The 27,313-nt window shown below is 37.2% G+C and overlaps 1 long non-coding RNA gene across 1 annotated transcript; it reads right to left on the bottom strand.

Annotated features, from left to right (window-relative positions):
* Positions 1-468: 468 nt before the first annotated feature.
* LOC138925054 (uncharacterized) lies at positions 469-16,787 on the bottom strand. Its single transcript, XR_011440713.1, has 4 exons — positions 16,676-16,787; positions 8,197-8,375; positions 7,108-7,249; positions 469-4,789 (listed from the first exon to the last, which is right to left on the bottom strand). It is a non-coding gene; the product is annotated as an uncharacterized lncRNA (long non-coding RNA).
* Positions 16,788-27,313: the final 10,526 nt, after the last annotated feature.

The raw sequence follows: 27,313 nt of genomic DNA, 5'->3' as shown, positions 1-27,313 counted from the left end.
ACAAAGGAGAGGCAGACTGGCACAGCTGTTAGCTCAGGGCGAATCTTCCTCAAAAAGACAAAAAAAGGAAAAAAAAGAGGAAGATCAGCAATGGATGTTAGCTCAGGGTGAATCTTCCACACTAAAAATATATATATATATCTATCTTCTGATATCATTACATGAAACCAAAAGTTGGGCGAAATTATGATGCAATTCTCATAGTACTTATGATGATAGAATCTTTTTCTTTTCTGGATGTCTAAATTTTTCTGATACACACTTTCTTATAATTGAGTCCTAATTCTGGTTCTGCCACTTACACGCTCTGATACCTTCAGTAAGCTTTCTATCCTTTCTAAACCTGAATTTAATAATTTAAAATGAAAATAATAATAACTCCCTCATACAATTCTTTTGAGCAGTGGATGAAGGAAGGGTATTAAAACCTTGGGCATAACAGCTGATACAAAGTGCTCAAAGTCTGTTATAATAAATCTTTAATAATAGAGGATAAGAGTTTTGAAGTAAAATATGAAATTACAGACAACAGGTAAATTAACTTAATTTATTCATTCATTTTCAGATTTATAAATTCACTCATTTGTTCATTTAACAAGTATCAGACATCTATTATTTTCCAGCATTGTTTGAGGTGCTGGGAATATGGAAGTTAAAAAAACAGACAAAAACCCTTGCCCTCATGAAACTTAGAGTTCTAATGAATTTATTTTGATGTACATAAGTCCAACAAAGTGAAAATAAATAAGCATAAAATTTACAACACCAAGCATCAAGCGGTGAGCATGTGCCTCCATGAGAAATATGCGCAGCGTGTGGGTTTCTTGGGCGCTCCTCAGGACACAGGATTTGGGTGTCAGCTTCAGCAGGTCACAGAGCATGATGCATGACCCCACAGTCTGAAAGTGTTTAAAACACTTCCAGGATGCTGACCTAGTTCAACTGGGCTTGAGGTCCTTTAACAACATTTAATTCTCCTATGAATGAAATAATTTCTAGGTCATTTAAAATCTTTGTGACTCTCCTAAAATTCTGTTTAAGCGATGTATTATTACTATAAGGAGAAAAGGAAGAAAAAAAGACAGTCAATAAACAGGAACAAAGAATAATGAATCAGAAAAGGCACAAATAGGTGAGAGGAGCTCAGATTAAAAGGAGCAAGACAGCTGCCAAGCCTGCAAAAGGGACGCTGAAGATTTACATTTATGAGGTTTTTAAAAACCCTATCAGACAAACTAATTAAAACTACAAATTTTATTTGGAGTTAATTGGATTGGGTAGTTGAATGAAAGAAGTGGGGGAACAACCCTCCCCTCTCTTCTCTCCTATCAAACCTTCTAATGGATGATGAAGCGCACGCAGTTAATCAGGGCAAAACCTCCAGTTCGCTCGCTGAATCCGAGAATGTCAGCGCCAAAGGGTTTTTACATCAACCATCTCAGACCATCATTTGATAGATGAGGACACTAAAAACAAGGTCGGATAAGTGATGTGCCCAAGGTCACCCACAGCGCCAACCAGGGGAAGAACTTGTATCCAGTGTCCCAAATTAGAACTTTTGCAACAGACTATTCGTAAATTATACTTCAATTTAAAAAAAACGATCAGGTGGAAAATTTGAAGTGCCTAACAGAGACCATGGTAGCCTGTAGGCTTTTTTCCCCCACAGGCTGGAGGCTTTTCCTTCTCCCTCTCCCGCTCTTCCTGGTGAGTCTGGGATGTGCTGTCAGACCCTTGTTCCGCTACTGAGCTCCCTTATTTTGGATTCTGGACCAAAGAAATCCCAGGCTCCTTTTCAAACTCTGGTACTTAAAATTTTCGTTAAAAGTAAAATGGAATCCTAATTATTGAGCTCTGTACAGCCCCTTTAAGAAAGTTCCCCCCCCTTTTTTTTTTTGCTGAGGAAGATTAACCCTGAGCTAACATCAGTGCCAATCTTGCTCTATTTTTCAGCACAGCATGGTCACTGACAAAGTAGTGTATGTCCATGCCCGGGAACCGAATCCAGGCCACCAAAGCGGAGAGGAACTTAACCACTAGGCTGGCTGAAAGTTCCTTGTGAAAAGAAAACACAAGAATTCTTAACCTAGTCCTAGTTTTAGCCCTGAGCTGAACTTTGTCCTGCTCCTGAAAGTTGGAGATCTGACTCGATTGCTACGTCTCCTATTTCCTGCTTTACCCTTTTGGGACTTGGTATTATTTTCCTGGATATGGCTGGGGCTTCCCCTTGATCATATCAGTTTATTTTCTCCTTGAATTCCCTTGATTTGGCATGTCCCTAAGGGTAGCGCATTCACACAAATTGCTCCACCTTCACAGACCCAATAATCCCTGAGCAAATGCAACAGGATTAAAATTTGTTAGTTTTAATTGAGAGATGATATATAATCCTTTGACTTTAACACCAAGAAAATTAAAATCCAAATACTACCCTGGCCCCGAATAGCTTCAACTCAGTTGTATTTGCCTGTATCTACAGGCCTGGGGAAAATGTGCTTATAGAGGATAAGGAGGGGGTGAGGCTTGAGCCCTGTCTATATCCACATAAAGAAAATTAATGAAACTATCAACTTTTAGGGCTGATGACCTGGCAGACTGCAGATAGAATTCAATCTCCTTAAAGCCTGAGTGATGATATTATTAAACAATATCTAGCAGAGACTTTAAAAATCTGCACCCTTTTTTAGGTCCTCATTAACTATGGAAGAAAAGCGGTCTTCCCTTTCATATACGTAAGCAGGAGCGATCACCTTGATGGACTCCAGGGGCCTATGTGGTGGGCTGGCTGACAGATGGACAGCAGGAAAAACTTGCATGTGCCCAGTTTGAGGACCGCAGGACCCCTTGCCCAACGAAGAGATGCAGAATGTTCATGTGAACAATTTGGAGCCTCACCGTGGCCATTTCTCTGCTTCTAGGGTAGAAACAATGTCATTCGTATATAACCACTGGTAATTTTCTCTTTTCACCATGTAGGAACTGAGTCACTTTTTGCTTCCTCTCTTTGTCACATAATAATTGTTCAACCTTGGACACGAATTGCAATCTCTTTGAGCCTATGTTTTAGATTACATAAAATCAGAGGTTTTCTCAACCTTGGCATTATTGAGCTTTTGGGCTGCGTAATTCTTTGATGCGGGGCCTGTCCCGTGCATTGCAGGACGTTTAGCAGCATCTCTGGCCTCTGCCCACTGGATGCCAGGAGCCTACTCCTTCCCAGGTGTGAGAATCAAAAATGTCTCCAGGCAGTGCCATATGTCCCTGGGGTAAAATCGTTCCTGGTCTTCAACCACTGCCCTAAAACGTCAGTAAGTTCCCTTCCACTTTGTACATTCTGTCATCTTCTGTTGCCTGGAGAGAGATTCTTGCTTTTTCACTGGATAAAAACAATTCCTAGAAATACAGTTCAGGAGGATAAGATGAGGATGAGTGGAATGGTCACCTGAGCTTACAGTGAGTAATTTACGTTTCTCTGGGAAATCTAGATTTGGGCATTTGGTTCTTTTTCATATGAAGTTTATTTTATCATTTACAGAGTACTATTGTTTACTACTATATTAAATTACAGAAAAGAATCATGAAGAAAAAAGTCAATCTTAGCCAAATAACCACAGAAAATCACATCAACATTCTGGCATATTTCCTTGCGGGCTTTTTGTCAACAATGACCTAAGTTCTTCAATAAAGAAGCTTCAATCATATTTACTGGACTTTTGAATTTGTTGTCAAACTTGCCTGAGAACATGGTTCTTAGGGGGAAATTCTTTGTGCCAGTATTTCAGTATTGGTCCCACTGAAGAGGATAATAATTTGTACTGAGGTTATTTACTTTTCAGCTTCATTTTGACATCATTGTGAAAGGAATTCTAAATACTTCCACTTTCTTGCAGGTTCAATGACGTGTTGGGCTTCATCTGTAAAATACTCACTGGTATCACCACTACTCTGATAATTTGGATGTTTCTTTGGATCCTATGGGAACGTCTTCCAGGCTTCTTTTACTCTCTGAGATATTCACTTGTGCTTTCCTATTTCAATTTCCTTGTTGCCCAAGTTAAGTGAGTGGTGTATTCTTAGCCCCTGTATATTTGAGAATGTCTTTTTTTGTTATTAACGTGTAAGAGATAAGTTTTCTGACGATAGTTTCTAAAGATCACATCATTTCTCTGCTCAAATTCTCTATAAATTACTTCATTGTTTTCTGACAATAAGCATCTTAAGATGAGATCAGAGGAAGCATGACTCCTGTTTTTTTGTAGATTAATGTTTTCTCTGCATAGATACTTGGAGGATTTTTTCTTTATTCATCTAATTCAGAGATTCTTCTGGGCTATGTCTAGATATGCATTGTGCTTTAGTAATTTTTCCTGCAATATATTGAGTTCTGTGTACAATGGATTTGCTTTGTTTTTTAAGCTGAAGAAAATTCTCTTCACAAGTGACTTTTTGTTCCAACTCTTTAGATATGTTTCTCAAAAATACTGCTCTAATTACCTAGCTCGTAGGGTGGAGGCAGGAAGCGAGGGGAGAGTTAGGATGGCCTTACATGCCAATCTGTCCAGGTCAGTCCTGGGATATGTCAGTTGTTCTGGTGTAAATATTAATTTAAATATTAATATTTTCTCTCAAAACTCTCTAGTTTGGACTGTATTCGTTGCTGTTGGCTGCTCACCTCAGGCTGGATAGCATCCTACAGCCCCTGAGTGTGAAGCTTTGCTCTTCCTGCTCCACTGCAGCAACAGGACAGCAAATGACACACCCAGGCCAAAGTCGTGGCCTGTTGACACATCTGGAGGAGAGAAAATAGGTAGCTCTCCCTGGTTCTCTTCCACCCTGAGACATTCTTTCCTCTCATAGGGCAAACCCAATATAACCTCAATAGTAAATACTGAGCATTTCTTTGAGATCCATTAACCTCTCACATTTAGAGCTACAGGACACAGAATGGCTGAAAATGAAAAGATAGGAAAAAAGGGGGAGCAGGAAGGCAAATGCAGCTAAATGAAATTTGGTACAATTGTAATATTGGACAAAAAAAATAACCTCAGGCAAAAAATGGCAAGCATCAATAAAAATTGCTGTATATCGACAATGATCAAGAATATCTAAAGGTCTTGAATACATATACAGTTAACAATACAGTGTCAAAATACATAAAGTTACAATCTAGATAAAAATGAGAGGGTATAGATAAAATAGCAATTATAGTTGAAAGAGTTTAACAAAACTCCTCATAAAAAATGATGGATCAAGATGACAAAAACAATAAAAATTAACCGGTTTGATATAAAATATGCCTATAGAATTTTACACCAACAAACACAGAATACATCTTCTCTTTAACACACGCTGTAGTCACAAACATTAAGTTTGTACTAATGTCTTAGATTGGGTCCCCTGGAAACAGAATTTGAGGGGAGGGCCGTACGCAGAATATTTACTGGGACGTGTTCTTAGGAGAGCCGCCTGTACTTATGTGAGAATGGAGGGATTAGGCAGCGGGGGAACTGGCCCACAGTGAGGTTGCAGGTGAGGCTCAGGGAACCCTAATGGGAGCTCTGGAGCTCTTCAGAGTTGTTCCAAACTGACATAAGGGGACTGTGCATGTCACTGGCTGCAAGCTGCTCCTGGGAAGCGGCATAACCTTGTTAGAGGCATTTCCCTGCGTCTGAGGGTGACTTCCAGTGGGGGACATGCTGGGAGCCCTCAGCAGCTGGGGGTCAGGTGAGTCAGCCTGGAAGAAACCGCCTTGGCAGAACAGCACAGTGTCCATTACAGCTAGATCACAGAGGAAGCCTCGATACCTTCAAACAGACTGGTATTGCACAGTGGATGTTCTCTGGTGACAAGCCAATAGTGCTTCAAAACCAGAAATCAGTAACCAAAGGAGAGCTTAAAATCCCATATGCCTTGAAACTTAACAAAACAAAACAAAACAAAACAATGAAATTATCACTTGGTTAAAGAGGAAATTATGAAACTAAAATGATGAAATACGTAGAATCGAATGACAATGAAAGCACCACATGTGGAAATTTGTGAGGCGAATCGGAAGTAGTCCTTGGTAAACGTTGAAAGCTTTGACTATGCTTCTGAGGAAACAGCGAGGACTGAAAGCACGTGAGCAATGAGGGCAGCAAAAGAAGCTAGAAAGCTTAGAATAGAGTAAACGCAATGAGGTAGGAAGGAAAGAAACAGTAAAGTTAAGGGGAAAAGTCAAGACATTGAGAATAAAAATGGTAAAGTTAATAAAACCGAAGCATGGTTCTTTGAAAAGTCTAACAAGATTGGTGGACCTCTGGTTAGACTGAGGAAAGTAAAAAGAAAGGGAGCAGGAGAAGATAGGGTAGAAACTGTCTTTGCTTAAAAAAACACAGAATGGCAAAGGGGAAATAGTGACATCTATGTTATGAGATGACTCACTATGCTAGAATATTACAAAGTATTAGTTAATACATTTGAGAGATGAAATAGATGAAAAATAAAATGGAATAATTGACACGAGAGGAACTGGAAGACAGAGCAATAGCAAGGGAAATGAAATTATATTATGTTCCCCACAAAAATCTCCACACACAGATGTAATTAGGGAGCTAAATTTATCAAATACAAGTTGTTCTAAAAAATAAAAATAGGAAAATTACCTAACCCATTTTATGAGGCTGATATAGTCTTGATCCTAAAATTTAATATGGACAATATGAGAAAAGAAAATAAAAAGATAAATTCAATCTTAAACGTATCTGCAAATATCCTAAACAAATATTACAAAGCCAAACCTATAAGCTTAAAATAAATATACTTATCAAATAAGTATATAAAGATGGCTCAGCTTTAGAGAATCTATCAAGCCCAAAACTTGAAAAGTAAAAACATGAAGTCAACAGAATAAATAGCAGGAAACAATCTGTGAGAAGTCTTAAACATGATGTGAAAAATACTAGCCATGAAAAACTGTGATGGGTTTTATTACAATTTACCACATTAATATACTTAAGGAGGAAAATTCAAATGACCAACTCCATAGATTCAGAAAAAGTGTTTGAAAAAGTTCCCTACTTACTTATGATGAAAATGAGCTCTTAGAAAGCTAAAGATAGAACTTACTTTGATAAGGACTCTGAAGAAAGCCTGTATCAATGTCTTCCTCAACTTGATGCATCTTCCCTTTGAAGTTGTTACTAAGACAGTGATTGCTCTGTTACTCCCACTGTTAATCAAAGTCCTGGAGACCTGACAAATGTATAGCCTACAATTGAGCAAGAAAAAAGATACAAAAGAATTAGAATGATCATTATTTGCAGATTTCCATAGAAAATCCAACAGAACCAATAATCTGTAAGAACAAGAGAGTTTGGAAAGTTGTTGAATACGAGATCAACATACCACAAAATTAACTGCACTTCTCAATGCCAAAAATAGTGAAATAAAATAAGAGAAAGATATTATTCACTAAACTTAGAAAAATATCATTATCTACAAATTAATCCAACCAAAGATGCACAAGAACGTTAGTGCAGAAAAAAATGTAAACTCATCCAGGACATAAGAGAACTTCTGAACACTGTATTTCTGGCTGGCACAGTTTAACATGTAGACATGTTAACAATCACCCATCCATCTTTAAATTCAATTTCGACTCTAATTAAATAGAAAATTTTAAGTGACTCAAAATTTAAGTGAAAAAATAAATATTCTCTAATATATCAGGCAATTTTGAAAATATGACATACCAGATATGAAGACATAGCACAAAGTCTTCATAATTTAAAAAGTAAGGTCTTGGTAAAGGAAGAATTCAGTGGAACAGAATAGAGAGTGCAGAAACAGATCTATGAAGATGTAGGACTCAGTATATAATAAGAGTGATGTTGTAAACTGGTAGGGAACAAATGAATTATATAATTATATAAAAATGTATATGTATGTTTACTTGGGTATACAAATATACAAATTATTGTATTTAATGTATTGATATTAATATGATAGTACTATATTAATTATATTATGTATAATGTTTGTATAATTATATTCATATATAAATTACATATCAATAATTATTACTCTATTAGTACAATATATCATCACATATAATATATAATATGGTAATATAGTTATATAGTTATTTAATTACATAGAGTGGGAAGGACTCTACTTCCATACTCCAATAAAGTCAGGTTTGTCCATGTGACTTACTTTACCCAATGAAATGCAACCGGTGCCAAAATTCCAGTTAGAGACTGCCTCGAGAGAAGACGACCTTTGATGGACATGCAGCATGATGAGAAAGAAATTTTTGTTGTTGTAAGCAGGAGACATCGTTGGTGTCATTGTTGCACCAGACATAAGTTGGTGCAAGTATGGGCCTACGGGATCTATGGAAAATATAATTTAGTTAAATTCAAAATTACACACAAACAACACCACTATCTATTTTTTCATAACAGGCATTCATAAAATATGGTATGATGGCTATGGAAGAAAGGGGGCTGTAGCTTTAAATTGGTGATAAATGAGAACACGAAAGATAGTCATGGAAGCTACAAACTTCGTTGTAAGCAACAAAGATGAGGAAAGTAAGTTTTCTCATCTATAAGATGAGGGAAATAAAATAGTAACAAACATCATGAAATTGTTGTGTAGATTAAATGAACTAATGTACAAAAAGGGCTTCAAGGAGTGCCTGGCACCTAGTAAGCTCTTTAAAAAGTTTGCTATTAACTATTAGTTATTTATTATTAGTTAAAGAGACTTACTAGTCTTGAAGGTACAACAGAAGGAGTTCCCCGTCTTGTAGCACGAAAAGTAAACAATACATAAGCAAGATTAAGAGACAAGGAAGACAGAATGAAAAAGCCAACACATACCTAACAGAAGTCACAGGGGTAGAGAAGGTGGAAGAGTCAATATTTGAAGAGAGAATAGTTGAGAGATTAAAAATAAAATATAGATATCTCCTCAATTTGAAAATCATACTGAACTTTTAGGAAGATGAAAAAAATCCAATTTAGGTACTTCATAGTGAAACTTCAGAAACAAAAGGCAATGAGTAATAATAATTAAAAAAAAAAAGCAGGAAAGGGGGCCAGCCCTGGTGGCCTAGTGGTTAAGTTTGGCATGCTCCACTTCAGAGGCCTGGGTTCAGTTCCTGGCTGCAGACCTATACCACTCATCTATCAGTGGCCATGCTGGCACAGTGGCTGACATACAAAATAAAGGAAGATTGGCAACAAATGTTACCTCAGGGTGAATCTTGCTCAGCAGAAAAAAAAAAAGAAGCAAAGAAAGCACCAATTACCTACTAAGGAATAAAATTTTATTTTCTTCAGTAAAAATTGGTACCAGAAGATAGCAAAACAACATCTTTATATATGAATGGGAAATTGCCCAGCTGGAATACAATGCTTGGCCGAACTTCCTATTTAACAGCAATGATGATAAAGATATATTTAGACAAAGACAATATTTTTCTCCTTCTCAGACCACAGCTGACAAAGACCAAGGATTTCCCAGAACTCTCTTATTAGTTGTTGCACTGATAGTATTGAAGTATTGGTTTTGATGTTTGCTTGTTTTTCTCCAAATTCCCACAGAATCATTTAATATTATATCACTTTATTATCAAGATATATTAAAAAAAACCTCTATTGACTTTAATAAATTCCTCTCCAGGCAAGTAATTTTAGTAGCTATCTTTGAAGACCAATGTAGCGGAAGAAAGGCAACCTAGACGGACTTCGCCATGAACACACATCCCGGTCCTCAGCATCTCTCACTGCTTCATCACTTGACTCAGCAAGTCACCTGCCTGTGCTTCCCAGCGCCCCTCATTATACTTTCTCCTTTGCTCATTATGCTCAGCTACGTGGCCTTCCAGCTGTTTCTGGAACCTCCCAAATTTGAACTCATCTTAGATCCTTTCCCTCTGCCTGGAATACTCTCTCCCGTCTTGCAAGGCCAATCTGAGTTTATTTTTGATCTCATCATTCAGCTCTCCACTCCCCTCCTCAGAAATGTAGTCCTTGTTCACCCTAACTGGAGTAGCCACCCAATAGTCTTTCAACAACGCGATTTGTCTATCTTTCCATTTAAACTCCTTGGCAATAGGCACCCTCTCTATTTCTTCACCACTGTATGTAAAATGTAGAATAAAGGTAGGTACATGGTAAGCACTCCATAGTTATTTATTGACTACATGAATTAACGATTAACTTAGCAAATCACTATACAAATCTGGGACTAACGATAACTTTATTTCTAATCTGCAAAGAACTTCACATTTATTATCTTGTTTAGTCCTTATGGCAATCCTTAGGAAAAGGAGCAAAGAGAATAAAACAAACAAAGACCACCTTGGTTGGCAGAGTGATTAATTATCCCCATTTTGCTGAAGAGGAAAACAAGGTTAAAGTGGTTAATGATTTACCAGTGATGAGGCTTGTGGTAGATAAAATAATGGCCCCCTCCAAAGATGTCCATGTCTAGTTCCTGGAACCTGTGCATATGCTGCCTTCCATAGAAAAGGGGGCTTTGCAAATATCATCAACGTTAAAAACCTTGACACGACATGATCATCCTGGATGATCTGTGTGGGCTCAACCTCATTTCACGAGTCCTTAAAGAACCTTCCCTGGCTGAGGTCAGGGTCAGAGGGAATGTGACTGTAGAAGAATGGTTGGAGAGAGATGAAATTGCTGGCTTTGAGGAGAGAGGAAGGAGGCCACAAGACAAGGAAATGAGAGTGGCCTCTAGAAGCTGGAAAAGTCAAGGAAATGGATTCCCCTCTAGAGCCTTCAAAGGAACACGTGCTGCCATCCTGACCAGCCCAGGGAGACCTGTATCAGACTTCTATAATTTACAGAGTTGTAAGATAATAAATTCACGTTAATTTAAGCTGTTGAGTTTGTGTTAATTTATTACAGCAGCCATAGGAAACTAAGACAGAGCATAAACTGGAACTCAGATCAGCAGAGTCCTAGTGTGGAGCTCTCTCCACTACACCACACATCATCTTCAGTAACTCAACTTTCCTTAAACTCCGTGGCAAACAGATTAAGTACTGACTCAACAGTGCTGTGACAGGAAAGCGTCTCCTAAATTGGAGAGACTGTAGTATATATATATATATGGTACATGTGACAGATTCTTTAAACTATCAGCTATTTTTTCTTAAATTTCAAAAAAGATAATGGTATCATGAAACACGGCTGTATAGAGCATCTAAGGAGGAGAGAGGAATCTTAGCAGTGTGCTTTACATAGATTTTATTTGAATGCATTTATCATTCTCATTATAGTCATCATAATGAGAAAACTCCAATCTTATTACAATCTATGTCATTGTAACATAATATACAGTACTGTTCTGGAGAGCAGTTCAATGCAGCCAAATAGCACTTTTTTTCTTATTTACAGGCTTATTTTTGCATTTTCGTGCAGCTTATGGAAGAGAGGCTAAACCAGTAAGGAAAAGAAGAAAGAGAAGAAAATGAATGAAGGAAAAGCCAAAGTGGGTCACAGAAATTTTGAACCCACAGCATCCACTGATATGGAATAATGCACAGGTGTCTGGGGTGAGTTTGGATGGTCTGGGGCTAGTTTGTTGCTTACCATATTTCTGAAACAAAACAAAGCAGTTAACATGGTCTTAAGAGGACTTTATTTTGAAAAGTAAATTTATCAGTATGAAAACTCTTAAAAAGATATGTAAATTAAATTACACTTAACTGTCTGACACTGATTCATTGAATACAAGAAAAGGGCAGAAAACATTTACTAAACATATAACTATTAGTCAATGAAAGAAATATTTAGATCCTTGAAATAGGATCTATTATAAAAAATCCTGAGATGCATAGTCAAGTTAAAATGATGGGTAAACTTTATGGACCGAGGTCAAGTACACAAGTTTCTTTAGTGTTATTTACACATTTGAATGCATACGCATGCCACCATCCCCAAACAAGAGATATGGTAGCAGTGTTTGTGCTGTAAATTATTTTTTAAATTATTATTTAAAACTACTTCAGTTCAAACAACGTAGTTTGTGTGCATACAAGTTAACACCCATCTACACTTTAGCTATTGTTAGTTAAGATGTGAAAAACCCACTGAAGGTGTGTTTAATTGGTACTTATGGCAACTTAATCACAAATATACACTCTCAAATGTGATGTTTCTAGTACACAGCAATAGCATTATCAAAATCTACATAAGAAGGTTTATTAACTAGCATAATGAATATTAGAATATCTTTTCGTTGGAGAAATAAGTGGTGTTGAAAATGAGTGATGATAACATTAGCATGTTTGGGCAAATCGGGTGAATTTGTGTATTCATACTAAAATCAAATAAAATATTTTTCCACTTTTGATAAAGCAAGTAATGCACTGCACTTCATTTAATCCCTCAAAAAATGCCTGAAAGCTTTTATAAACTACTTCTACTGAGTCTGGCACTGTGTTGGATTCTGAGATTACAGAGATGAATAAACTATAGTCATCACACTTATGGAACTCATTGTCCAATTAAGCAAATATTCTCGGAGAAAATAACACAGAACACCCTGCCTTAACTTGATAAGTGGGTTCCCTCAAACATCAACTCTTATGAAAAATAGGAAGCAGTATTGCAAAATTACTGAGTGCAAATCTGCACAGAATTGACCTCCCTCATATTCCAGGATTTAGCCTATATTTTTCATCACAGTTGCAATTTGAAGGACACTAGTGGTGCTTATCTGTTCCAGCTTAAATAAGGACAGAGATGATTACAGTGTTAGGGCTTTGTTGGACACTGTCAGAGACTCAGAAAGTTACTGGTTAGCCTTGGTTAGGAGCCCATTCTACTTACAAATTCAAGGGAAATTGGAGAACACTGGAGACTTGGGTATCCACTGACTACACCTTGCAATGCTTCCCAAGATGGGGCTGCCGGCAATATACCTTCCTAATCTTCTGACCCTTTCCTCATGGCAAGATGCAATGTTAGCTCACCTCCTGTCCCACCTACAGAGAGTAGGTGTAACTAATCTCCAACCAAGTAATACCCAATTTCTTGTTATGGTGGGGAAATATATACTGAATTGTGATTCAAATATAGAATAAGTCCTACTGCAATAAGAAATGCACAGTTAAGTGAGAGCATACTTCTGTAGAAGAGAGACTCCCTGACTCTGTCTGGAGGAGTGGAAGCCTACAGAAATGGGGCTGCTTTTGAGTTTGGACTTGATACACGAGCACAGTAGGCAGAAGATGAGAGGATCAGAAAGGAAAGCTTGCCACAGGTAGAAGAAACATCATGAAAAAGAAATATGTGGATGGAGCACAGAATCCCATGAAAAGAAAGATGTTTATTGGTGTATTTTGGAGGAGAAGGGACAGTTAAAGCCGTAAAGGCAGACTGAAGTTACATTGTTCTGAAGGATGCTATGTATTGACATTATCCTCTGTCTACATCATGGAGATGCAGCACATCATTCCATACAGTTTGGAGAAGGGAGGTTGAATGGGAGGAAACACTAGGAATATGTCTTCCAGGTATGGGGGATCAGAATTGGCCGCTGCAAGATGTATCTCTTTGGCTTCATTATTTTTAAGGACAAAGACTCCTAAAGAAACTTTGACCTTTCCCCTAATTGTCTAAAAGAATTTAATATATACTTCCTGTTCCAGGAAGTCACTAATACCATAAGATAACTACAGTATAATATAAAACAGGTGTGATAGACAGAAAGGTACTAGCAAGCCCATTTTTATCAAAGTTGTGTCTCTCGGATCACATTGTCTATAGTTGGCCCTGCAAACACTTGTTCATCAACCGTTTGCTTTTCTGTCTCCAGATAAATGGCTTTCCTCCCCTTTGAAGTCCCAAACCACTAGCCCCAGCATCCTCCTTTGTCTTTAGCTAAAGATGGTATTTAAGGTGGCTTCAGCCATTTTGGCTGGTTACTCAGCTTTCCTGGGTTTCTCCCACTCATACATGTTATTAAATCTTGTTTGATTTTCTCCTGTTTTTCTATCTCATGTCAATTTAATTCCCAGGCCAGCCAGAAGGACCTAGAGGGTAGACGAATGATTCTTTCCCCTACGCAGGGCAAAGATGACCTGGATTAAGCTGAATGTACTGTATATTGAGTGAGGTTGCCAGATTTAGAAAAATCAAACAAACAAATAGGAAACAAAAATAAGATACCCAGTTAAATTTGAACTTCAAGTAAAGGACAGATAATCTTTTAGTAGGAGTATGTCTCAGGCAATATTTGGGATCTACTTACACTAAAAACTTATTTGCTGTTTACATGATATTCAAATTGAACTGGGTGTTCTGCATGTTATCTAGCAAACTTAATAGTGAGGGAAAGAGGAAAAGAGTTTATAAAATTGGGCTTTGTTTTAACTTTACCTCTGAATGCAGAAAGTTCTTTCTTAACCTGTAGAAATGTGCACAATTCAAACTAAATTGCATTGAAATGGCCTGTGCCATTTGAATGTAATTAATTCCAGTATTGCTTTAGCAATGTCCTTTCCTTTGAAAACGATGGGGGCTTTTTTATTCATAGAAATGCATTCTTCCCATTCTTCCTTAAAGTACTCTCTCTGTGTTTAATTGCAAACATAACGTTTACTGTGTATGAATTGCAGGGAAAGCATAATAGGGCCAGCACAGTTGACAATGTCCCTAAGGTCATAAAAGTGCAATGTGCTGTCTGTGGGCTGAAATCCGTTTTCACTCAGAGTATTTTTAGGGAGAGTGTACACCCACACTGGCATGGCTGCTTCAGAACTCAAGAATGATTATTCCTATCTGCATAAGTCTGTAGTCATACACTGCTCAAGTTTTTCTTTTAATTGTATGCGGTTTGCTATATAACTTTACACCAGAGTCGATCAGCCAGCAGGAACCAACATTTATTGACCATTTATGGAGTAGGAGAAGGCATGTTATATGCTTTGCATCTGCTTTCACTGCATCTGACATCATCCCTGTGAGGTAGATATTATTAGCCCCAATTTAAAAGGAAGGAAATTGGGTCTCAGAGAAGGAAGGTGACTTGCCTAAAGTCACACTGCTGGGCAGAGTGACATTTTGAGACTAGTCATTATTAGTACAAGCCTTGGTTCTTTTGGATTTCTCTAGAGCAGTGAGTCTCAATGGTGATATTGCCCCTTAGGGGACAGTTGGCAATAACTAGACCTTTCTGATTGTCATGAATGAGGGGACAGGATGTACTACAGGTATCTAGTGGGTTGAGGCCAGGGATGCTGCTAAAAACTCTACAATGCACATGACAGCCTCATGGTAAGTAATTATCCAGCCTAAAACATTAATAATGCTGAAATGGAGAAATCCTGCTCTAGAGTGCAGAATCGTCCCAAATGCTACAGTGAAACAGATTCAGAGTAAACTTGAAGAAGACCCTTCCAACAATCTAATTTATCCTGATATCAAACAGGTTGGTGAAAGACTGAATTTCCCAACGTTCTAAGCATCCCAATGCAGGCTAGACAACTACCAATCAGGCTTGTTGTTGAGGAGCTCCAGCCACTGGGTGATGGTTTGGAAGTGACGAACGCTAAGCTGCCATGATTTTTCCATGTTCTATATCCTTTGTAATGAAATAATTTAAAATTTATATATAAAGTGCATTAAGTAGGTTGAATTTTTCCCTTTTTTTTAAATACAGCTTAGAGAAAAATGGAAGAAATACAGCTCCAAGTATAGAAAAACTTGTAAGGATTTCAGAAGAATAAAATGGTCCTGCTAAGTCAAAATCAAAAATATTCATATAGAAAAGTACAGAATATTTTAATGAAATGTATTACACATGCCTGTTAAAATTTAAGAAAGTGAAAGATATCTGGCTTTCAGCATTCACAGGTGACTGCCTCAGAATACCAATACAATATTCCAAAATCTTTCTCCATTTTCCTCAATTCCTCTAACAACTATCTTTATCCAGATGCTATTGTCTTCTGCTTGAAATATAGCTATTATCTCCTAACTGATCTCTTTAGCTTAAGAAATTCATCATTTCCATTATTCACATCAAAGCTTGATGGTTATCACTCTTTCAGTAACGCATTGTACCAAATTCACCGCAATAATAGAATTTTGCTCTTCTATCTAGCTTGAGTTACAAAGTGTAGCTCATTGTCTGTTACTAGAAAAAGTCTGCATAATATGGATGTTTTGATCTATCGCCTTTTATATCACGTCTCTTATAAAATGTATTCATTAAATTGATGCCGGTTTAAGCTCTCATCAATATAGCTGCTTATTTGGCTAGCTTTAGAACCCTGACGATATGAACATGGATAAAACACCAAAGGAAAAGAATCGTTTAAACAAACATCGCTTCACTAATCAAATATTGGAGAAAGACAAACTAAGACTTAGAAGAATAAGAAATAATACAATCGCAGTTTCTGATTTCAAAAGCTGGCTATTAAAAACAGAAGAGGAAAGGAAGAAGCGCTTTAGGAACGGTATAGTCAGGACCTTTGAAAACCCAACCCTCCTCAAAAGAATAAGAACACTGGCCACAAAAAGCAATCAAAATCAACATTTTCAAAACCGGAAATCAACCTAAGACTTGCAGCAATCAGAAGCCGATTTATTCAAGAAAAAAGGCTAAATTTCTGTAAGAACAGCAAGCTCTGAAGCATGGAACTTACCATATTTCCATTCCCCAAGTCCCAGTTCTGTGGTAGCATTGAAAATAAGTAGCTTTGAAACCCTGGTAGCTGTGAAAGCCAGCAGTCTGGCAGCCACTAGAGGCGTGCCCTGGATTTGAAGCTCCCAAAGAGCCTCGTCTTCAGAGAAGCATTTGATTTGTCTTGCAGCTCCCTAGGAAACTCCACTCACAGCACTTGTCTTCATCTGTCCTAACTCAGAGCTCACTCAGTGAAAAAAGCCCTATCTCCCATGCTTTTGTTTAAAAAACCCCCAATTATTGGCTATTATTTAACTTCATAGCTGCCTGAGATAGCAATACCAGTTGGGGCGCTTGCAGGACATTTGGTCCTGTGAAAATGTCCGTAAGACATTTGGTCCATGCCCAAACTAAAAGTCTGCTGATTGTAGGGGTAAACAAGAGGCAGACCAAAAAACAAAATGAGAATCTTGAGGTAGTAAGACAAAAACAACTCATCAAAAGTAAATGATCCTCAGTAAGATCAACCTATGTCTTTTCTTCAAACTCTATGGAGACAGGAGGCCGTAGGATGACATTCAAAGTGCTGAAAGAAAAAGACTGTCACCCAGAACTCAAAATCCAGCAAGGCTATCCTTCGACAATGAAAGAGAAGTAAAGACCTTCCCATGTAAACAAAACTTGAGAGAATTAATTGCTAGCAGACCTGTCCTACAAGAAATACGAAAGGGAGTCCTTAGACTGAAATGAAAGAATACTAGACAATGTTTTAATTTTGCAGGAAGAAATAGAAAGCACCGGTAAAGGTAACATAAATAAATAAATTGGGGCCAAATGGGTTGAAATGACGGGCCTTTCATTACAAAGATTTTTCAAAAAAGAAAGATCACATTTCAAAACATCGTGAACAAGAAAAAAATATGCCAAAAGAATCCCACCTTTTTTTACATGTGGCTCTAAGAAATAGGAGGAAAAATTACTGCATTGTATTTTATTGCTTGTAATTGTGTGTAAATAAGCAACAACTTAAAGTTTTTCGGTTATTTTATTGCTCTATCACAGTTTGCCATAATCTATATTACTTCAAGAAATGACTTTTTCTAACAAGAATAAACAACTCTCTGCTAAAAAATTATAAAGAAGGAATAATGGCTTTCCAATAAACTAAATGCCTTAATCGAAAGCTATCTTTTGCTCACGTTTTATCAACACAAACATTTCTCTTTTGGATAAAGCATTTTATCATTTAGTTGAAGAATGCAAGCTTCAGATAAGTAGAAAGTTTCATGGGTACTTGATAAACCTATATCTTTCAATTTAGAAATAACTACAAATGCAATAAATTTGTATTATAAATTGACTTGACTTTGTATTGCTTATGACAATAGACTAATAAATTGAAACCATATTTCTGTTTTTAAAATTACTTCTATTTTATCTGTTCTGACAATGAAGAATAATCTATATGATTAGAAGTAGGAGAAATCAAATGGATTTTAACTATCTCGCATTGTAGTTATTATCTAAGACAGACTTTGTCTCACTTTTAATAATTTATAGTCCGGTCAAATCCAAAGAAGGATTTATGACTTTTTATTTTTTCACAAAATGAATTATATAATCTAACTACATCAGTAGCTGTTTAGTGCCAATAAGTAAAATGTATTTTCAATGATTCATCATTTATAATTGCAATTATTCAGGCAGAAGGATGTCAAAATAATCATTTCATATTTTTCTCTCTATGATCTGGATGGGAAATTTCCAGTAGACTGTTATATGTGTTACCTTGTCAAACTAAACTAAATTAATAAAAATCTCCCTGAACAATAGAAACAATAGCTGTCAAGCTATGCTTTAATAAAATCTAGAAACTCTTTTAATGAGGAAGAAATATAGGTATCCACAATTTACGCTAAAATTATATTTTCAGTAAATCAATTTGCTCAACTAGCAAATCAATAAGCTACCCCTTTGAAAATAGAAAACAAATACAGTATCAAATATCCAAGAACAATTATAAGATGCAAACGAATATCATGTCCAAAAATGATACTATTTAAGAACGTTCTCACTAATTATCTAGATTTTGTTGCATTTGTTAAAAATACAAACAAATAAGAACCAATTGTTACTTGTAATTTAGAATAGAGTAGCTTCAACTACAGCTCAGTTTATATAAAAATATCTCAAATGAACAAAGGAAATTGCTTTAAAAACCAGGATATCGGGGCTGGCCCCGTGGCCGAGTGGTTAAGTTCGCGCGCTCCGCTGCAGGCGGCCCAGTGTTTCGTTAGTTCGAATCCTGGGCGCGGACATGGCACTGCTCATCAGACCACGCTGAGGCAGCGTCCCACATGCCACAACTAGAAGAACCCACAACGAAGAATACACAACTATGTACCGGGGGGCTTTGGGGAGAAAAAGGAAAAAATAAAATCTTTAAAAAAAAACCAAAAAAACCAGGATATCATATTTAAGAGTAACGCTGAATACATAAATTGCAGTAAGAATCCTCGATGTGCCAGAACATTGAGCTATAAAGGAACTATATAGACCAGCAGTCACTTTTGAGGTCTCCTCATTTATCATTAAAAAAAATCCCCAAACAAACCAGAAGGTAAATGGCTTGTGCGTTGTCATACAGCGAGCAAGAAGTGTATCTCTAAGTAGAATTCATGTTGCTTCTCTCCTTGGTTCAGAGTCCAGGCTTTTTCCAATAAATTGTAGTGTTTCTCTTTTTCAGATCCCCAAGACACTTGTACTACTGGTTTCATTCCCAGATTATCATCGATGTTTCTCTGTGCCTGTCATACTGATTTTTTTCTTCTATGTCACAGAGTCTACATAATTGATTTGCATCATATGTTTTCCTGCAGATGACCTGCCAGTCTCCAGAGGATTAGCAGACATCAGGATCAATATCAAAGACCGTTGGCTATGGACCAAATGTCTTAAGGATGTTTTGGAGAGGACCAAATGTCCTGCAAGGCCTCCAGGAGAGACAAGTGAGGCATTTTTAAGAAAAGTAAACTTTTAAAAAATATTTTTTCCCCAGTATTCTTTTTTTTAAATTCATGTATGACTTATGTACAATATAAAAATAATTTTTTAAGTGTACAGTTTGATGAGTTTTGACAAGCTTATTATGATGGTCACCTACAAAGGTAGATGGAGCCTCTACCCGAAATTTGGTTTGAATGTGGAGATTGATGATGCCACCCACACACATCAAGAGGATATGAAAAAGTTTATTGCTTTCATAATTGAGTTCCTTCGGAAGAGCAAGGCAGGACCCTTAAGCCTGGCTTATTGTGGTTGGGGGTGAGGTTGGGGTGAGAGGTCCTGAGCTGGAGCAGAGACTTTTATGAATCTCCTACCTGCATGAAAGGAGAGGTCATCCAGGCTTCCTTAGCAGCCTGCCCAGATGTGGGGCACAATAGAATGTCGCTTGTGAGGGATGAGGCTGAAAAGGCGTCAGCAAATATAAAAAAATGGAGTCAGGCTCCTTATTATAGTACATGTAACTACCATCCCAATCAACATATAAAACTATTTATCATCCAGAAACTTCCTTGTGCGTCCTTGCAGTCAATCGCTATCCCATATCCAAAGCCCCACTCTTCTTATTTCTATCAAGAAAGATTGATTTTTACCAGTTCAAGAACCCTACATAAACAGAATCAGACAGCATATGGCTTTTTGTGTCTGGCTTCTGCTGCTCAACATACTACTTTGAAAACAAAAAGTTTTGCTTTTTTAGAAAAGTTTTAGATTTAAAGAAAAATTGTGAAGATAAGGCAGAGAGTTCCCATATACTCCACACATAGTTTCTCATATTATTAACATCTTACATTACTATGGTATTTTGTTATAATTAATGAATCAATATTGATACATCTTTACTAATTAGAGTCCAATCTTTATTCAAATGTCCTTAGTTTTTACCTAATGTCCTTTGCCTGTTCCAGGATCCCATCCAGGATGCCACAGTACATTTAGTCATCATGTCTTTTTAGGATCTTCTTGGCTATGTCAGTTTCTCAGACTTTCCTGGTTTTTGATGACCTTGACAGTTTTGAAAAGTACTGGTCAGATATGTTGTAGAACATCCCTCATTGGTATTTATCTGATGTTTTCTCACGATTGGGCTGGGATTAGGACACACACTATCAACATGACATTACTGTTGATGTTGACCTTGATCATCTGGCCAAGATTGCAGTTGTCGGTTTTCTCTACTATAAATTGATTCTTTCCCTCGCCCTCTTTCTGTACTGTGCTGTTTGGAAGGAAATCACAATTTGCAGTCCACACCTAAGGGGTGGGGAGTTATATTTTACCTCCTACAGGGTAAAGAATCTAATAAATTATTTGGAATACTTCTGCATGGGAGATTTACCTTTTCTTCATTTATTTATTTGTTCAGTAACTTATTTATATTCATATGGATTTATGGATATTTATTTTGGGGTATAAGCCATTAATACTTTATTTACTTATTTTTGCTCAAATTGTTCCAGATTAGCCCATTGCAAGCTCTTTTGGTTGGCCAACTGTATTCGTCTGCTCAGGCTGCCATAACAAAATGCTGTAGATTGAGTGGCTGAAACAACAGAAATGTATTTCTCTCAGCTCTGGGGGCTGGGGAGTCAAAGTTCAAGGTGCCAGTTGCCTTCTCACTGTGCCCTCACATGACCTTTCTTTAATGCATGAGCGGGGAGAGAGGGATCTCTCTCTTCCTCTTCTTATAAAGCCACCAGTCCTATCAAGTTAGGACCCCATCCATGCAACTTCACTTAATCTTAATTACCTCCTGAAAATCCTATCTCCAAATACAGTCACAATGAGTTGTAGGGGTCCTTAATCCTCTTAGAGTCCTCGCTGGGTCTGAAAATTAAACCAACAAAGGCAGATTAACAGGAGAAAAGCAGGCAAATTTATTTAATATAACTTTTACATGACACGGGAGACTTTATAATGAAAAGAAGACCCAAAGAAACAGGTCTGTGCATTTTTATGCTAGTTTTGATGACGAGTGGACGTGATTGGAGAAATATGTTAAGGAGCATGAGGTAATTGTAGTAAACTGGGGGAGATTTGGCAAGGCCTGTATGTTAGGATTCTTCTTAATGTCCCTTTGTTTTTGCCCTTCTTTGCCCCCATTTTATCTCCTCTCTGCCTCCAGAGCAACAGCTCTAAAATATAGACATGTTAACAATAACACAACAATGACAATAATAATAATTGATATTTATGGAACATTTATACTGTGTGAGAACTGAGGTAAGAGAGCTAAAATCACGAGAACTTGCTTTAATATCCAAACAATTCTACAGGTTTGCTAAGAGAATGGAGAGTGACAATATCGTTCCAGCTTTATGGATGCGTGCTAAGAAGCTAAAGTTGAATTCTTCACATCACTTTCCTAAAATTTTAAATATTTTCTAAACCACCATGCCACGCTTGTCACTTCCTTACTTAAAGAAAAATCTCTGTGTTACTTAAGTACAATCCAGTATTTCTTAAGCAAGACATGCAGAAATCTTAGTCTAATCCAAATCTGCTCTGCCAGTCTCATCTATCGCCTTTCCTTCGTTTCTCTTCCGTGTTTCCTTCTGTTATTCCAATATCCTGCACTGTTCTCTCCTGCAAACCTTTGCCCATGTTGTTCTCTTGACTGCTATCTCTCTTCTCCATCCAGTAAGCTCCTTCGGGTGGTCGGTGCTTTATGATTTCCTACTACGCCCTAGTAGCAGTTTATGATTGATCCTATTACGTAGGAATCTCATTGCAATTACTTACGTAATTCACTTTATACCATAAATCAGTGATTCTCAAAGCGAGGTCCAGGGATTGCATAAGGTGAATATTATTTTCATAATAATAGTAAGACATTATTTACCTTTATCACTCTCATTTTCCCACAAGTGTGCAGAGGCATTTTTTAGAGTCCACAAGATATGTGATGTCATAAAAGATTGAATGCAAAAGTGGGTAGGAAAGTCCAGCTGTCCTCTGTTAGGCCAGACATTAAGTGGATTTTTGAAAATATAAAATAATACCAACTTTGTTGATATTTTTTGAAAATAAAGTTGCTTTTCATAAAAATGTTATTTTAGTTCATATGTAATGAGTTTAGTATTCTTATTTAAAACTATTTACAAAATACCTCCGTTGAAAATTCTGATATGATAAATATCAATCAATATAAGTCACATGTATAAAAGTTCTTTAGGGTCCTCAACAATTTTTAAGAGCATAAAGTGATCTTCAGACCAAAAAGCTTGGAATTGCAGTAAGGTAGCATGTATACTTATGGGTATGAAGAGTAGGTATTATTCATCCTTATAAGAGCTGAGTCTAGCTCAGAGCCCGCCCCAAACCAGTATCTTTTCTATGTTTGTTTGCCAAGAGAAGAATGAAGGTGGAGCAGTGTAACATAAATTGAGAACCTACCTTAATCAGCCATGTGATTAAATTTGAGTCACTTTATAACAACTGATGTAGAGCTTACCAATGATCCCGGGCTTCTGTATTGTTTTTTGAATGCACTTGTCAACAAGCTTCAAGTGTTTAGAAGCTAGAATAGCATAGAAGCTACCACAATGCAATACTAATGATGATCATTTTTTTAAACTAATATGTTGAACTAAGCTCTAACCGAAGGGCCACAAAATTCCAGTTGAAATGATGATTACAAACATTTAAGGTAACTACTTCCTAGTTGACTTCCATCCTGGTCCATATAAAAGGGAATATACTATATTTGATTCCAATTTCCTTATTTTTTCTAGGTCTGATTCACTTTTTACTAGACATAAGTGAATACCTAAAACAACATATGAAAACTTTAGTAGTTGTCTGTAAATAGTCATCATTATTCCCTGCCTTATTTGGAATCAAAACAGAAAAACACACACAGCTGTCCAGACTCCAGCACATCTAACAGAGCCAAAAGATGGTCCAGAAACTTAGATTCTAATGTTCGAGGCACATTGGATAATGTGCTAAAGGGGTTAGTTCCTTTTGTTCTTCTTGAGTATTAGACCATTAGTGGACCTAGAAAATTTGGTCTTTATGTTAACCATTCAAAATCTCCTAGTAAAGACTAGAAACAACATGACAATGGAATGAAATACTGACATGCTTCTTTCCAGCTTGGTGCATGGGCTTAGGTTTTCACATATGGTTACAAAATTTTGCAAAACTTGGACTGAGATTCAGGGAGACCTCAAGTTTATTTTTGTCTGAGATTAAGATGGCTTCATTTCCATATTGTACCACATGTGTCAGGTAAGTAAAAGGAGGCATAGGTTCCAACTTTTGCTGATGCTGCTGCCAAATGAGCAAGGTGTCTGCACCTGTCAGTATTGCCTTCCGACTGGGCTGTCCCTGCCGGTGAGAGTCGGCCACTCATCATCACTCCTCTCGGAACCACCCCTGCTCTCTTCCCCTGCGCTCTTGTGCATTCTGGGTACTTTGAGGCAGTCCTCATATATGGAGTGCATCCAGTTACTTTTCACTAAGTTAATTAAGAGTTTTTCCAACTGCTAGGGTTAAGACTTCTTGATTGAACTATTCTTCAATTTAATGATGGAAATTAGGAATATAGACCCTTTGTGAACAAAGTCCCCAGGAAACTTGAAATATATTTCTGAATATTCTGAAAAAAAATCTGAGAACCACTCATAAGACAATAAACAATTGAAAGCGACAGCTTTCCTAGTGCGATAGTGTGCAGTTTACGAGGTGTGGGGCTAATACGGATTAGCCAACACACATCAGTGCAGATCTGGTGAAGCAGCTACTGGGATGGTGACACCGCAGTTTGAACTGTTTAACTTGTGAAGATGTATATAGTGCTGTGAACAAAAGTACATTTTAGGAGTAGACTAAATTGAAAGAAGTTCCTACAATAACACTCTTCCTGATCAATTCACAGGTCGTCTTTGAAAGGAGCAAGAGTGATTTTATTACATGTTGAGCATTTGAAAGAAGCATTTCTTCAGGGTTGTTTTTCATGGCTAGTCTTTGACTTTACCCAAAGGTGGTGCCATTTACCACTGCACTTTTTCTGTTCTAAGCATTAGAGAGGCCCCCACACAAGATAGGGCCTCCACATTGTGGGCAAATAGGCCTGGCTGCCACTAATGCCACCACCACTGCCTCAGCCCAGCAGTGGATTTCAAATGGACAAGGGTTCATAGAGAGGGAACAAAGTTACATGAGATTAATATGTTATTTATTTATTTTTAAAGATTGGCACCTGGGCTAACAACTGTTGTCAATCTTTTTTTTTTTTCTGCTTTATTTCCCCAACCCGCCCCCCCCCCGCCCCCCGTACATAGTTGTATATCTTAGTTGCAGGTCCTTCTAGTTGTGGGATGTGGGACGCCGCCTCACCGTGGCCTGACGAGCGGTGCCCTGTCCGCGCCCAGGATCTGAACCCTGGGCTGCCGCAGCGCAGCGCGTGAACTTAACCACTCGGCCACGGAGCCGGCCCCTGAGGTTAATATTTTATATTGATATCCTTCACACACCTTCTTTCAAGGGTTTACAACAGTCTCTGCCAACATGTGTAAAAGTTGATTCCCAAATCTTGCTCAAGAAGAGGAGCATTACTTTTTCTTCCTCAAAGAGTTTAGCATTTCAATCCTGTACATAGCAATTCTGCCACAAATATGCCCTAGTAATATGAGAGAAAGATTTGCAAAGGATTCTGAGATGTGATTGATATAGCTGGTTTATGTAATCTTTACTTGTTTAAATGTGGGAAATTTAGATATTTATAAGAAATCATATTTCTTTCATATTATTTTAAATCTGGATCCTTCAGTGATCAACCACAAAGGTTAATCTTGCTTCTCTTTCTATAACGTCGTTTAAAGAAAGTATATAGGAAAATGTAGAATGAAGTCATTAATCTTGAGGGAGATGTGGCAATCATGGATTTAACATTTTTCAGGTCACTAAATTTCATAACTTACAGAAAAAATGAAGACCAGTCAGAAGTCCTTCTAATGTTTTTCAACCTATCACATTTCTAGAGGTAGTCTGAGGACGATGATCATAACATTTTGCAGCTCTTGCCATTAAGGAGTGATGTCTACTTCCCCATTCCTTGAATCTGGGCTGGCTTGGTGACTTGCTTTGATCAATAGAATGTAACTTACCTAAGTGACATGGCTTTGCAGCTGTTACTTTTTTTTTTAAAGGATTTAATTTCTTTAGAGCAGTTTTACATTCACAGCAAAATTGAGATGACAGTACAGAGATTTCCCATATTCTCCTTGCTCCTGCACATGCATAACCTCTCTTATTATCAACAACACTAACTAGAATTTTTTACCAAGGATGAACCTACATTGACAGATCAAAATCACTCAAAGTCCATAGTTTCCCTTAGGGCTCACTCTTGATGTTATACATTCTATGGGTTTGGATAAATGTGTAATGACGTATATCCATCATCATAACATCATACAAAGCATTTTCACTGCCCCTCAAAGCCTCTGTGCTCCACCTGTTATCCGTCCCATCTAACCCCTAACAACCACTGATCTTTTTCCTCTCTGCATGGTTTTGCATTTTCCAGAATGTGATATAGTTGGAATCATACAGTATGTAAATTTTTCAGGTTGATTTCTTTCTCTTAGTAATATGCATTTAAGGTTCATTTATGTCTTTTTGTAGCTCGATAGCTCATTTCCTTCTAAGCACTGAATAATATTCCATAGTCTGGATGTACCACAGTTTATTTATCCATTCGCCTACTGAAGGACATCTTGATTGCTTCCAGGTTTTGGAAATTGTGAAGAAAGCTGCTATAAACATCAGTGTGCAGGATTTTGTGTGCACACAAGTTTTCAGCTCCTTTGGGTAAATAACAAGGAGCTTAACTGTTGGATAGCACAGTTAAGAGTATGCTTTGTTTTGTAAGAAACCTCAAAACTGTTTTCCAAAGTGGCTGTACCATTTGCATTCCTACCAGCAACGTATGAGAGTTCCTATCCACAAGCTTGTCAACATTTACTATTGTTAGTGTTCCAGATTATGGCCTTTCTAATAGATGTGTAGTGGTATCTCATTGTGGTTTTAATTTTGCATTTCCCTGATGACATATGATATGGAGCATCTTTTCACATGCTTATTTGCCATTTGTATATCTTCTTAGATGAGGCATCTGTTAAGGCTTTGGCCTATTTTTTATTTGGGTGGTTTGTTTTCTTATTGAGTTTTAAGGGTTCTTTGTATATTTTGGATAACAGTCCTTTGTCAGATGTACCCTTTGCAAATCTTTACTTCCAGTTGTGGCTTGTCTTCTCATTCTCTTGACATTGAATTTTGCAGAGCAGAAGTTTTTAATTTTTATAAAATTTAGCTTATCAATTATTTATTTTATGGATCTTGCCTTTGACATTGTAGCTAAGAAGTCATAACCATAGCCAGGATTATCTAGATTTTTTCCTTTGTTATCTTCTTGGAGTTTTATAGTTTTACATCTTACATTTAAATCTATGATCTATTTTAGTTAATTTTTGTGATGGTTGTAAGGTATGTGTCTAGGTTCATTCTGTTTTAATGTGGGTGTCCAATTGTTCCAGCACCATTTGTTGAAGAGACTGTCTTTTTTCTGTTGTATTGCCTTTTCTCCTTT

This window comes from Equus caballus, chromosome 7 (assembly GCF_041296265.1).
Source record: "Equus caballus isolate H_3958 breed thoroughbred chromosome 7, TB-T2T, whole genome shotgun sequence".
Lineage (NCBI taxonomy): Eukaryota > Metazoa > Chordata > Mammalia > Perissodactyla > Equidae > Equus > Equus caballus.
Note: the sequence above shows the minus strand (reverse complement) of the source record. Positions and strands in the feature narration are given on the sequence as shown.